General features: G+C 46.0%; 1 non-coding gene across 1 annotated transcript; it reads left to right on the top strand.

Annotated features, from left to right (window-relative positions):
- Positions 1-10,938: 10,938 nt before the first annotated feature.
- Positions 10,939-11,020, top strand: trnaf-aaa (transfer RNA phenylalanine (anticodon AAA)). Its single transcript has one exon. It is a non-coding gene; the product is annotated as a tRNA-Phe (tRNA).
- Positions 11,021-11,525: the final 505 nt, after the last annotated feature.

The raw sequence follows: 11,525 nt of genomic DNA on the forward strand, positions 1-11,525 counted from the left end.
TGTTGCACAAACAAATCCTAATGTCCTGAAAGCATTGCAGCATGTTTGTGTCTCTCTTCCTGTAGCTGCAGGACGACTGACACGAATGGACAATCATAATCTGTGGCGTTTAGCGTGACATAGTCTTGCAGGCATCGTGCTGTCTCACTGCAATACTATACCACTCGAGGAAACAGTCCATCTGGCCATGAAACTCATTTGAACGTCTAGCTACAGTTACTAACAATATCATGATTTATTCACAATATGTGGAATCAGCACGTCCCAGAGACAGCTTCCGATATCGTGAGCATTCTCTGATGGTGTGCTCCATGGCTTCTGGTTGTGTACGTTGGTGGTATAGTGGTGAGCAAAGCTGCCTTCCAAGCAGTTGACCCAGGTTTGATTCCCAGCCAACACATTGGTGAATATTTTCAAATGCTGTGATGAACCTAGGAATGCGACTAGCAAAGCCCAACCCTTTGAAAGAGCTAAAGCACTGCAAAACTGAATTGGGGAGAATCTTACTGGGGATTCTGAGCGATGACTGTGTAACCAGGTGGTTATGGAGGGGATATTTGAAATCTGACACTGAAATTGGTAGCTGTCTCTTTAAGACATGCACGTATGAGTGACATCAGCACGCCAGTAACTGTGGGAGTGGACATCGTACAGTTGAGCGTGGTCTGTGGCTACACATGATGTGAATGCAAAGAGCATGTTCAAATAAGACTGATGTTCTGTGCATCTTGGATTAGGCGAGATCAAAGAGGAAATTGCCACTACCATATTTTTTGCTTTGTCTTTGTTATTATAGTATATATAATAACAAAGAGCTATAGTAGCTCTTTGTGCATCCTGGTGTGTGTATATCTCCAGGTATATCTATGTGAAGCTTTTGAGTTAAAGGTTATACTGCATCCAATCTAAGTTCTGTAACAGAAAATAATACAACCCCTCATTTTTATGATTTCATGCAGATCCAGAATTAAAAAATCCCCATTTAAATTCATTGTAGTACGGTGTGTTCTTTGCCAGGCTACAAATTTTGGTACCAGAAATGGGGTATTCTGAGCATTTAGATGAAACTTTGGATGCCGTATAAGGTAAAATAAATAAAAAAATACGGTAGTGGTGAAAAGCTGCAATGCGGGTGTCTGGTCTGCCCAGAGAGGTGGGGGAAGGGATGTCCAGAGCAGGGACCCAGGAGAGGATCGCCAGCAGAACCAGCATTCTGGACTGTTCTAGTGCACGTTGGCAGATACTTTAGTGCTATTTATCACTTTCTGTAGTCAGTCACTGAGTTTGAGTTTGTAGGCATCCTCTCATGAGGCACCAATAAATGTAGGGGTTTTGTGCATTACAGGGACAATTATTAATTGTAGCAGTAAGTCACAAAATGATTCTTTGATGGCTATTAGAAAACCAACCTTGCGGGATAACACACACACACACGGATACTATTACACAACAATACATTTATTAAGGCATAAAATGTGTATATAAACATAACAGATCTTATAGTGAGGGTTAGCAGAATACAAAAGGTATATATTCGATCACGAAGAGTTACAAACCAAGAGGGACATACATTCAGTATACCATTCATTTATACCATTTCGTTAATGAGCTTTGATTTCAGTTTCTACACTAGATACTCAAAAGCAAGTACATCACTCATAGGAATTAAACTGATATCAACTGGGGTTGAGGTAACAATTGAATTCTCGAGCTGTAACTCAGAATATTGAATACTCATCCAATCTGTGTGGATTCAGATCTCCCGTGGACACAAAGAAACAGTGGCAGGCTTGTTGCTGTGTCCAATCAGCATTCTTTGGCCTAGTGTCAGGCAGTGCTGGTTTGGCATGAGGGAAGTGGGAGAGATTCCTGCTGCGACGCTCTGGTAGTAGGCTCTCTGAAGACCAGCTAGTTAGTTCTGGCTTACTAGTGAGAGTTTGTGCACATGAGAAAAGCGACTGCGGGTCCAAGCAGGTCACACTCTTTAGACAGGAAGAAGACCGGTTCGTTCCTGATGTATTGCTAGTTCTGAATCCATACAAGAACGATTCTATAAAACGCTCACCAGATTACGTTTTAAGAAGGAACTGCGGCTCAGGTTCAGCCAAGATCTAAACTCGGATGGCAGGATTCAGAGTCCAGAGTGCGGACTGATGGCGCACGGAGGGTCCATATAGATCCCTCAGTGATCTTCCGCGTGTTTAAACCGCCAGTGTGTGACTACCCTGTCCCCGTGACCTCATTGCTCTGCTCTCGCCTCTGTGCAGCCGAGCCCGACTCATGGTAAAGTGAAAAAAAAAATGCCCTAAACGTGTGATTTTCTCTGGAGCGAGGATAGATGTTACCTTTATATCACTGAACAGAATGTATGAGATGTGGCGGCTAGGTTCAATTTTTTATCCTCTTTAAAAGATTAAGGACTGGGGTGAGCGTGATTCACCACCCTAAGAGCCCGATGTGCGGACCGATTAAGCTGCATAGACTTGGTCATTTAACTATTCTCCATTCGCAGGGTTAAGGTTAATGAGAAAACATTGCTGACTTTTTTTTGCCAGCCACGAGCGCAGATTAGCAAGGTTTGTATTTCATCTTTTGCAAGTTGCATCCATTTAAAAAAAAGTCGTTCAAGACAGGAAATGAATACTTGCATTTAATTAAGTCTAGCCGTAGGAGGTTGTCCATAATGACCAGTTCTGTACGAGAAGACAGAAAAAAAAGGCACCGCTGGGATTCGGACCCAGGATCTCCTGTTTACTAGGCAGGCACTTTAACCAACTAAGCCACAGCACCCCTGGAGTGCTGTCCTTTTACAACTACTTGGACACACCACTCTGAGACATCTGCATTCGGTGCGCGCTCCGCCTGCTCGCTGAGCAAGTTGCCACCTTTACATACAAAAGCAACATCGACACCAAGAGAAAGGATGACAAATGGCTTTTATCTGGAACTTTTCATGTCCAAGGAGCTCAATGTGCTTTCCGTGTACAACAGGGCCACTGAACTCCACACCGGCCACTGAAGCACAGCAGTGGCTTGGTGGCTTGATATCTCCCAAAGAAAATGTTGAAATCGCATGTGGAACAGAAAAATGACCCTTCGAGTACAAGGGAAAAAAAAAAGATCATCTGGAGCACGCCAACACATGTACGGACAGCCCAGTTTCCTTGACGAGGTGGCCAAGTGGTTAAGGCAATGGACTGCTAATTCATTGGGCTTTGCATGCATGGGTTTGAATCCCATCCTTGTCACATTCAGCATTTGACACATGTGCCCATTCAAAGTTGGCCTTGCTTTCTTTTGCTCCGGTACTAGAGCAGTACATTTTCTAGCTGTGGCTGAAGATGGTATAGTAGGCTAACATCGGTATCGAGCAGTGACAGTAACAGTATTTACTGAGAGAGAGAGAGGCAGCTCAGAAGTTGAGCTCCTAATTTCTTTGAGATTTTATTGTTTTCTGTAACTGAACAAATAGTCTAGGAATAAGGCAACATCTAACAAAAACTAAAGAAAACCAAAGAAGTAAAGAAAAATCATTGAAATTATCATTGAAAAAAAAACAACAAAGCAAACATCTGAAAATCTGAAGACCAACTATAAGACACAGCTACACCTGAAGATAAAGGACCTGAGGAAAAACTTCAAAGAGAAAAATCTTCAAGAAATGAAGAGGAGCAAACAGAAAAAAGGAACAATTAAAACAAGGAAATAGAATAAGAAGACAAGAAAGAAATAAAAAGTACACCAAAGGAAACAAGAAGGAAAGGGAAAATACAAGCAGCATCAAGAGAAGCCAAGAACTCAGCCATAAGCATGAAAAACAATGGGTAAGCCCTGATCTTTCTTCTCCTTATTTGAAGAGGCCTCTAAAATTGAACTGATTTACTAAATAAAAGTAAAAAAAAAGTCTTTAGAAAAAGTTACCTTAAAGTTTAAACTAAACCAAATACCACTTGGGCCCATTAAACTCAAAAGGCCAAAGTTGAAGAACCTGTTCCCAAGCAACAGTGGGGCTGATTGTATTCAAAACGCCCTAGCCAGGCTGTCTTTTTGCTCTTCTCACCTGGGCCAATTGTATTTAAAAGAAGCAAGATGAGTACAGAGCAGAAGACAGCCCCACTGGACCAGCCCTGCCCTCTCAGCACAGTACTCCAATACCCTGAGGACGCGAAAACCGTTAAGACCAGGAAACAGTACAAAGACACATGGATGAAGGAAAATCCAGAGACCCTTATCGCTGACTACTGCCAGGCAGGAGAAAAACACATTAAAACCTGCTCTTCTTTACTGAGCACCCAAATGCCTGGCACACAGCTGTGTGCAAGACATATACAAACACCACGAGAAGGGGCATCAGCAAAGGCAGGCAAATCTCCATAGGGGGTGACAGCGAGCTAGAAGACACTGTCCTGACCGTCAACACTTACCACAATGGTACAGTGATGATAAAGGGCAGTGAGGCTGCTCTGGAGCTATTTGAGGAAAAGTTCACGGACCTGAAATCACAGGCTGACCTGGAGAAACCTCCCCCAGAAACAGGAGAGAGACCCAGTAGCCTGATGCCTACCACACCGGAGAGTTCAGCTCCACCTGACTCTGAGCCCATGAACACAGCCACAGCTACAGAACAGATCAGCAAGAGTGTAGCCCTAGGCAACACTAAATCACACCACCCAGACACACACGGCCCACACCAACCCCCCTATGACCACAGCACAGCCCGCCTCCTGAGAGAGAAACTCTCTGCTCTGGAGCTGGACTTCACTGAGTCCAAGGAACTGATGCTGGGGAGACTCACAGAGGGGCAGACAGCACAACAGCTAAGAGATGAGGTTAACAAACACAGGAACGAATGCAAAACCTCCAACAAACAGCTCAGGGCACAGATGGAAGAGTTGCTGCAGGACAACAGTAAGCTGCAGTCGGAAGTAGCAGAGCTGAGAGAGGAGGTGCAGCTCGCGGAGAGGACAAGCAAGACCCTCAAAGAACAGCTGAGGAAACTCACTACTTCCCACTGCAGCCCCGACTGCAACAGAACAGCCCTGAGGCCCAGAACACACAACACACAACACCCACCCCCAACCCGCAAAGACACACCGACCCCCACACAACCTGACATCCCTACAACCTCCACCACCAACTCCCACTTACCCAATACCCCCACCGTAGCAAACACCACACCCACTGCACCCCCCGGCATCCCAGATCCACTCACAACATCACTCCCCAAAAGCACATCCACCTTGCCAAACACTCAGGGTGACCCACACACACACCCAGTCCCAGAGACGGCCCCACCCAACACCTCCACCTCACACACTGCACCCCCCATGCAGCCCCCCGCCTGGCAGCACACCAGACACCAGAGGCAGATGCACGGAAGTAGCCCTTCTCATTGACTCCAACGGGAAGTACATTGATGAGCACAGGCTCTTCCCGGGACTACAAACAGCAAAGCTCTGGTGTCCGACGACGGAGAAGGCCCTGCAGCTGCTGTCCAGGTCTGTCCTGGGAGCCCCACGGCACATCATCATCCACACCGGCACCAACGATCTGAGGACCTGGAGGGAGCAGGTGGCCCAGTCCATTAGAAGAGTGGCAGAGAGGGCCATACAGGAGTTCCCTCGCGCCCAATTGTCATCTCCACCCTGCTGTCAAGACAGGATGAGCAGCACCACACCATCCAGAGAATCAAAGCTGAGATCTCACAGTGCTGTGCCCTGCTCCCAAACGTCCACCTGGCCCATCACCCCACCCTTGGATCACAGCATCTACATGACCATAAACACCTCAAAAAACAGACCATCGAACTCTTCACAAAAACTCTGAAAGACACCACACTGGGCAGACACCCAAACAGCACCCCAGAGAGAAACAGCAGGACTACCAGAGGAACACCCCAACACCCACACCCCCACCCCAGACCAGCTCAACCCACAAAGAACAGAACCAGCCCCATCCTACAGCCCTCCAACCCAGACCAACGACCGAACGGGACCAGAACCAGCGCCTCACCCCATGCCCCTCAGCCAGACCAGCAGCTGAACCAGGCCAATCCACAAACCCCCACCCAGCACAACAGCAGAGCTGGACCGAGCCCCTCCTGCACAGCTACGCCGCAGCCCTGGCCAGACCAGCAGTCCCGAGCGGTTTGGAGCTGGGAGAAATCTGGCAGCTCCTGAACCTCATCTGCACCCGGCTTATGAGCTAAACTACCACCACCCACAGCGACAGACAATACTGTTTTTGTTGATGATGTAAGTGTCCGACACAAATTTGTTACAGTTCCAGAAAGCAAAAACAAACAAAAAAACAAAGATAATTCAAACGATAACAATGAGATCTCTAACGATAAGTATATGGAACATTTAGGGTCTGGGCTTGTCAGCATTTGGGCTGAAGAACACTGATCCTGACTTTATGAAGAATGTAAAGGAGACAGACATCATGATCCTACAGGAGACATGGTGTCAGGGAGACTTGGCTACCCACTGTCCCCCCGGCTACAAGGAGATCATGGTGCCCTTTGTCAAAAAAAAACAAATCACCCGGGGCAGAGACTCTGGGGGGATCATTGTGTGGTACAGAGTGGAGCTCAGTCACTCCATACAATTAGTTAAGAGAGAAGAGTCACAAGTTTGGCTTAAAATCAAAAGAAATACCATATGTACAGAAAATGAGGTTTTTCTGTGTGCTGTCTACATCCCACCCTCAGAATCCCCTTACTACAGTGGGGGAATTCTCCCCAGTCTCCACACGGAGATCGGTCATTTCCAGGGCCAGGGAAACGTGCTGCTCTGTGGTGACCTCAATGCACAAACAGGCACACTGGCAGACTTTACTAACACACAGGGAAACACTCATGTATTCGGACAATCCCCTCTGTACCACACACCAGTCACCTCACACAGGTGCAGCCATGACACCACGGTCAACAGCACCGGTGCGAGCTGCTCCAGCTGTCAAGGGCTGTGCCTGTACATCGTCAAAGGCAGCACTAGAGGGGACTCTCTAGGCAGGTTCACCTTCAGCTCAGCTCTGGGCAGCAGTGTGGTGGACTACGCCATCACCGACCTGGACCCCTTCTGTATCAGTGCCTTCACTATCAGGCCACAAACTCCTCTCCGACCATAGCCAGATCACACTCTACATGAAGAGAGCACACCAGCACAGAGACACACTGACACAGCCCAGCCAGCTGTATGACCTCAACCAGGCGTACAGATGGGACACAAACAGCCTAGACAGATACCAAACTGTACTGGGCGATGAAGAAATTCACATTCCTAAACACTCCGTATCAATCCAACAAATTAGGCATAAACTTGGCCACACAAAAACTAAATCACCTATTTCACAAACTGGCATCAAAATCTAAACTAAAAACAACTAAATCAAAAAACTACCAAAAAACAAAAGCAAAAGAAAAGTGGTTTGATAGGGAGTGCAAAAACATCAGAAATGCACTACGAAAACTCTCAAATCAAAAACACAGACAAACACACAACACAAAACTAAACCTCAGCTACTGTGATACGGTAAAACTTTACAAACACACGCTGAAAAAGAAAAGAAACACATACATAAACAAACAACTTGCAGAAATTGAGGAGACACTAAATCAGAACTGTTTCTGGGAGAAGTGGAACAATTTAAACAAATCAAAACCAGAAGAATTGGCCATCCAAAATGGAACAATCTGGCAAACATACTTTGAAAATCACTATCAAAGGCTCCCAAATACAAATCAATCAGACTAAAACACCATTTATGAAAAACTCGAAATTTTTGAATTGGCTATCAAAGACAACCAAAACCCCTTAGACTCCCCTATCACTGAGCAGGAGCTACTAGACAAACTCCAGGCCCTCAGACCACGTAAAGCCTGTGGCCAAGATGGAGTCATAAATGAGATGCTGAGACACAGCAGCCCAAAGTTGCAACAAGCCCTGCTCAAACTCCTCAATCTTATCATGACAGCCGGATGTTTCCCCGAGGCCTGGGACCAAGGACTGATCACGCCCATCTATAAGAGTGGAGATAGACTCTATCCCAACAACTATCGGGGCATCTGTGTGAACAGTAACCTGGGGAAGGTATTCTGCAGTATCCTAAATACACGAATAGTGGCCTTCCTTACCGAACACAATGTCCTGAGTAAGAGTCAGATTGGCTTCTTACCAGATCACCGCACATCTGATCACATTTACACCCTACACACACTACAAACACGTCCACCAAAAACACAAAGGAAAAATTTTTGCCTGCTTTGTCGATTTCAAAAAAGCATTTGACTTGATTTGGCATGAAAGATTGTTTTATAAACTACTCCAAAGTGGCATAGGAGGCAATGTGTACGACATTATTAAATCAATGTATTCAGAGAGCAAATGTGCAGTGAAAATTGGAAACAAAAGGACCAAATTCTCCACCCAATGCCGTGGGGTGAGACAGGGCTGCAGCCTGAGCCCAACACTGTTCAATATCTATATCAACGAATTAGCAGGAATGTTGGAAAAGTCTGCAGCTCCTGGTCTCACACTACATGACACAGAAATCATGTTCCTGCTCTATGCAGATGACCTGGTCCTGCTGTCGCCCACAGAACAGAGGCTGCAGCAGAACCAGGCACTGCTAGAGCAGTACTGTCAGACCTGGGCACTGACAGTCAATCTGGACAAGACCAGAGTTATGGTTTTCCAGAAGAAAGCCAGACCTCAGGGAAACAGGAACAAATTCACACTCAACAGCAACACATTGGAGCATACATCCAGCTACACATATCTCGGTCTCACCATCAGCTCATCTGGGAGTTTTGACCTGGCAGTGAAGGCACTGAGGGAGAAGGCACTCAGGGCATTCTACGCAATAAGGAGGCTCTTCAACATCAACCCACCAACAAGAATCTGGTTCCAAATATTTAAAAGTGTAATCCAACCCATTGCCCTATACGGCAGTGAAGTGTGGGCCCCCCTCACAGTCCAGGAGTACACTCAATGGGACAAACACCCCACAGAAACTCTGCACATGGAGATCTGTAGAAACATCCTCCATGTGCAGAGAAAAACACCTAACAACGGATGCAGGGCCGAATTAGGCCAGTACCCACTATTGATAAACATACAAAAAAGATTATTAAAGTATTGGCTACACCTAAAAAACAGTGACCAAAATTCATACCACCACAAAGCCCTGCTGAGCCAAGAGCTGAGCCCAAAACAGAGCCCCCTGAGCCAGCTGGTCCCGAGGCTCACTGACACAAGCCACACTGACACTAACCAGCATCAGGACAGCACTGCTAGAGCACCACAACTCAGACTCAACCACATCACAGACCAAACAGCAATATCTCACACACTGGGACACACACACACAAACACAACATAAACTGCAATGCTACAGAACCCTAAACAGGCAATACACACAAGCCGAATATTTGACCAAGATAAGAAACAACAAAAAGAATCAGACCCTGAGGAAGTAAAGGCTCAGTGACCACAGCCTGGCAATAGAAACTGGGCGACACAGGCAGACCTGGCTGCCCAAAGAGGACGGGCTGTGCTCCCACTGCCAGCGGGGAGAAATAGAGGCAGAGATGCACTTCCTACTGCACTGTGACAGATACTCTGGGATTAGAGAAACATCCTTCTCTAAATTCAGAAATCTAGTCCCAGAGATCCCACACCTGCCAGATCACAACGGGTCCCAATCCTACTGGGAGAGGGAGGAGGGAACTCAGTTGAACTGGCAGCCCAGTATGTGATCTCCTGTCACAGCCTGAGGAACAGTGAGCCTGTCTCCCAATAATGCTCAATATGTTTACAGTATATGTAAATATTTTATGACATGTCTCTGTTGTAAATGTCTGTAATATGTCTGTAGATTTTATTTTATGTTTTGTTCTATGTTAATTGTATTATTTTATTTGCTTTGGCAACACTGATTGTACCCATTGGTCATGCTAATAAAGCACCTTGAATTGAATTGAATTGAATTGAACAGTATTTACGTGCCACTGCTCCCAAGTGGCTCTGGGTTAAGACTGCTCTTTCACTTACTTGCAACGCAAACGGAGAAAGCAATTTTTGACAGTCTCTCGAGAAACTGCGCTAGGTGTTTAGAGATAGACTTTGTCAGTTCCCCCTGGAATGATGGCCTCTCAAATAGTTTGTGATTCCTCTAGACGTTATACAGTACAATCAAAAGCGCAACAAAAGTGTTTTCCGTGGAGCAGGTTTCAGACCCGTAGACCAGTTTTATTTGTACAGCAGGACGCATTCCCAAACGCGAATCTGCTGTTTTAGAAATGCTTTGGGCGGCGTGAAATGAAAATAAGAAATCAATTCCAGATGCACATGGAAGCAATCAAGTGTTTCATCCGAACTGTTTCAAAGACTGCTCAAGAGCTTTCCTTTCACAAACGCGCAACGATTAACGATGGGGGTGCACCCTTCAATGCGCCTTACATCTCTAGGTAGTGATTGAGACGATTCGTAGCGTGTGCTCATTTCCATATATGCCCCGTGTTGCAGTGGTAGGATGACGTAAAATACTGCTTCGACACGTAACGGCATTATATTCAACTTCAGGAGCTGAGGGCTTTCGTAAGCGCGTAAATCAAAGGCAATTCCCGCGTCTAACACTAATGTAAAAGCTTTTCAAAGTGCAGTGTGGTGCAGCTTGTAAAATCCTTGTCCACATTTCTCATTTGTTGATGTTTTATCTGTCTGCCAAAGTTGCATTTTGACATCCGGACGGGGAGACTTGATTATTCGAACGTGAAGCTGCCCTTAAACCCTCGGAGGCGTATCTGTCTGCCGGCATGTATTTTGTCAAACATTTTTTTTGAACAGAGAGCGACTTTGAAAAGGTTTCCGCAGCCACCTCGCACTCCATGTTAGATTGTAGGAGGAATGCAATGCAGCGGCAGCAGAGCTTGCTGTAGTCGTAGCCGAGTGGTTAAGGCGATAGACTAAAAATCTGTTGGGGACTCCCCGCGCAGTTTTGAATCCTGCCGACTACGGCGTCTGCCGTACGTCACCGTATGCCTGCGCAGCAAAGGCAAAGTGCCGCTTCCCCTTTTTCTGGTACTATAAAAACGCTAAATCGCTTGGACCCTGTGCCATGGAAATCAATTCTTCAGATAACGACACGTTTTGTGTTCGCACGACCGGTGTTCTACTTATGCCTTTGAAAACCTAATAAAGCTGAAAGAACCGACACGATAGGTTCTTGTAAAGCACGCCTGTAAAGAACTGTTAACATCAAAGGGTTTCAGTGTATTAACTGAGGAGAAGGCCTGATCGCTAATTGTTGACTTTTTATTTGGTGTGAGAAACACTCTCACTGCGCATGAAGTGCAACAAATGTAGCCGCAGAAATTACATAACGCTTTCATTTATGCTATTGCAGACACCGACGTTGCCTAGATAGAAAACCGAAATAGCCATGGGTTTGCTTGCTGGTCTGAAGGATCTCTCTTCGAATCTCTATCATTTGTCAATGGAAGTAAAAGGCGCTGCAATCTG

The sequence above is a fragment of the Atractosteus spatula genome, unplaced genomic scaffold, assembly GCF_055471065.1.
Source record: "Atractosteus spatula isolate fAtrSpa1 unplaced genomic scaffold, fAtrSpa1.hap1 Scaffold_47, whole genome shotgun sequence".
In the NCBI taxonomy this organism is placed as follows: Eukaryota; Metazoa; Chordata; class Actinopteri; order Semionotiformes; family Lepisosteidae; genus Atractosteus; species Atractosteus spatula.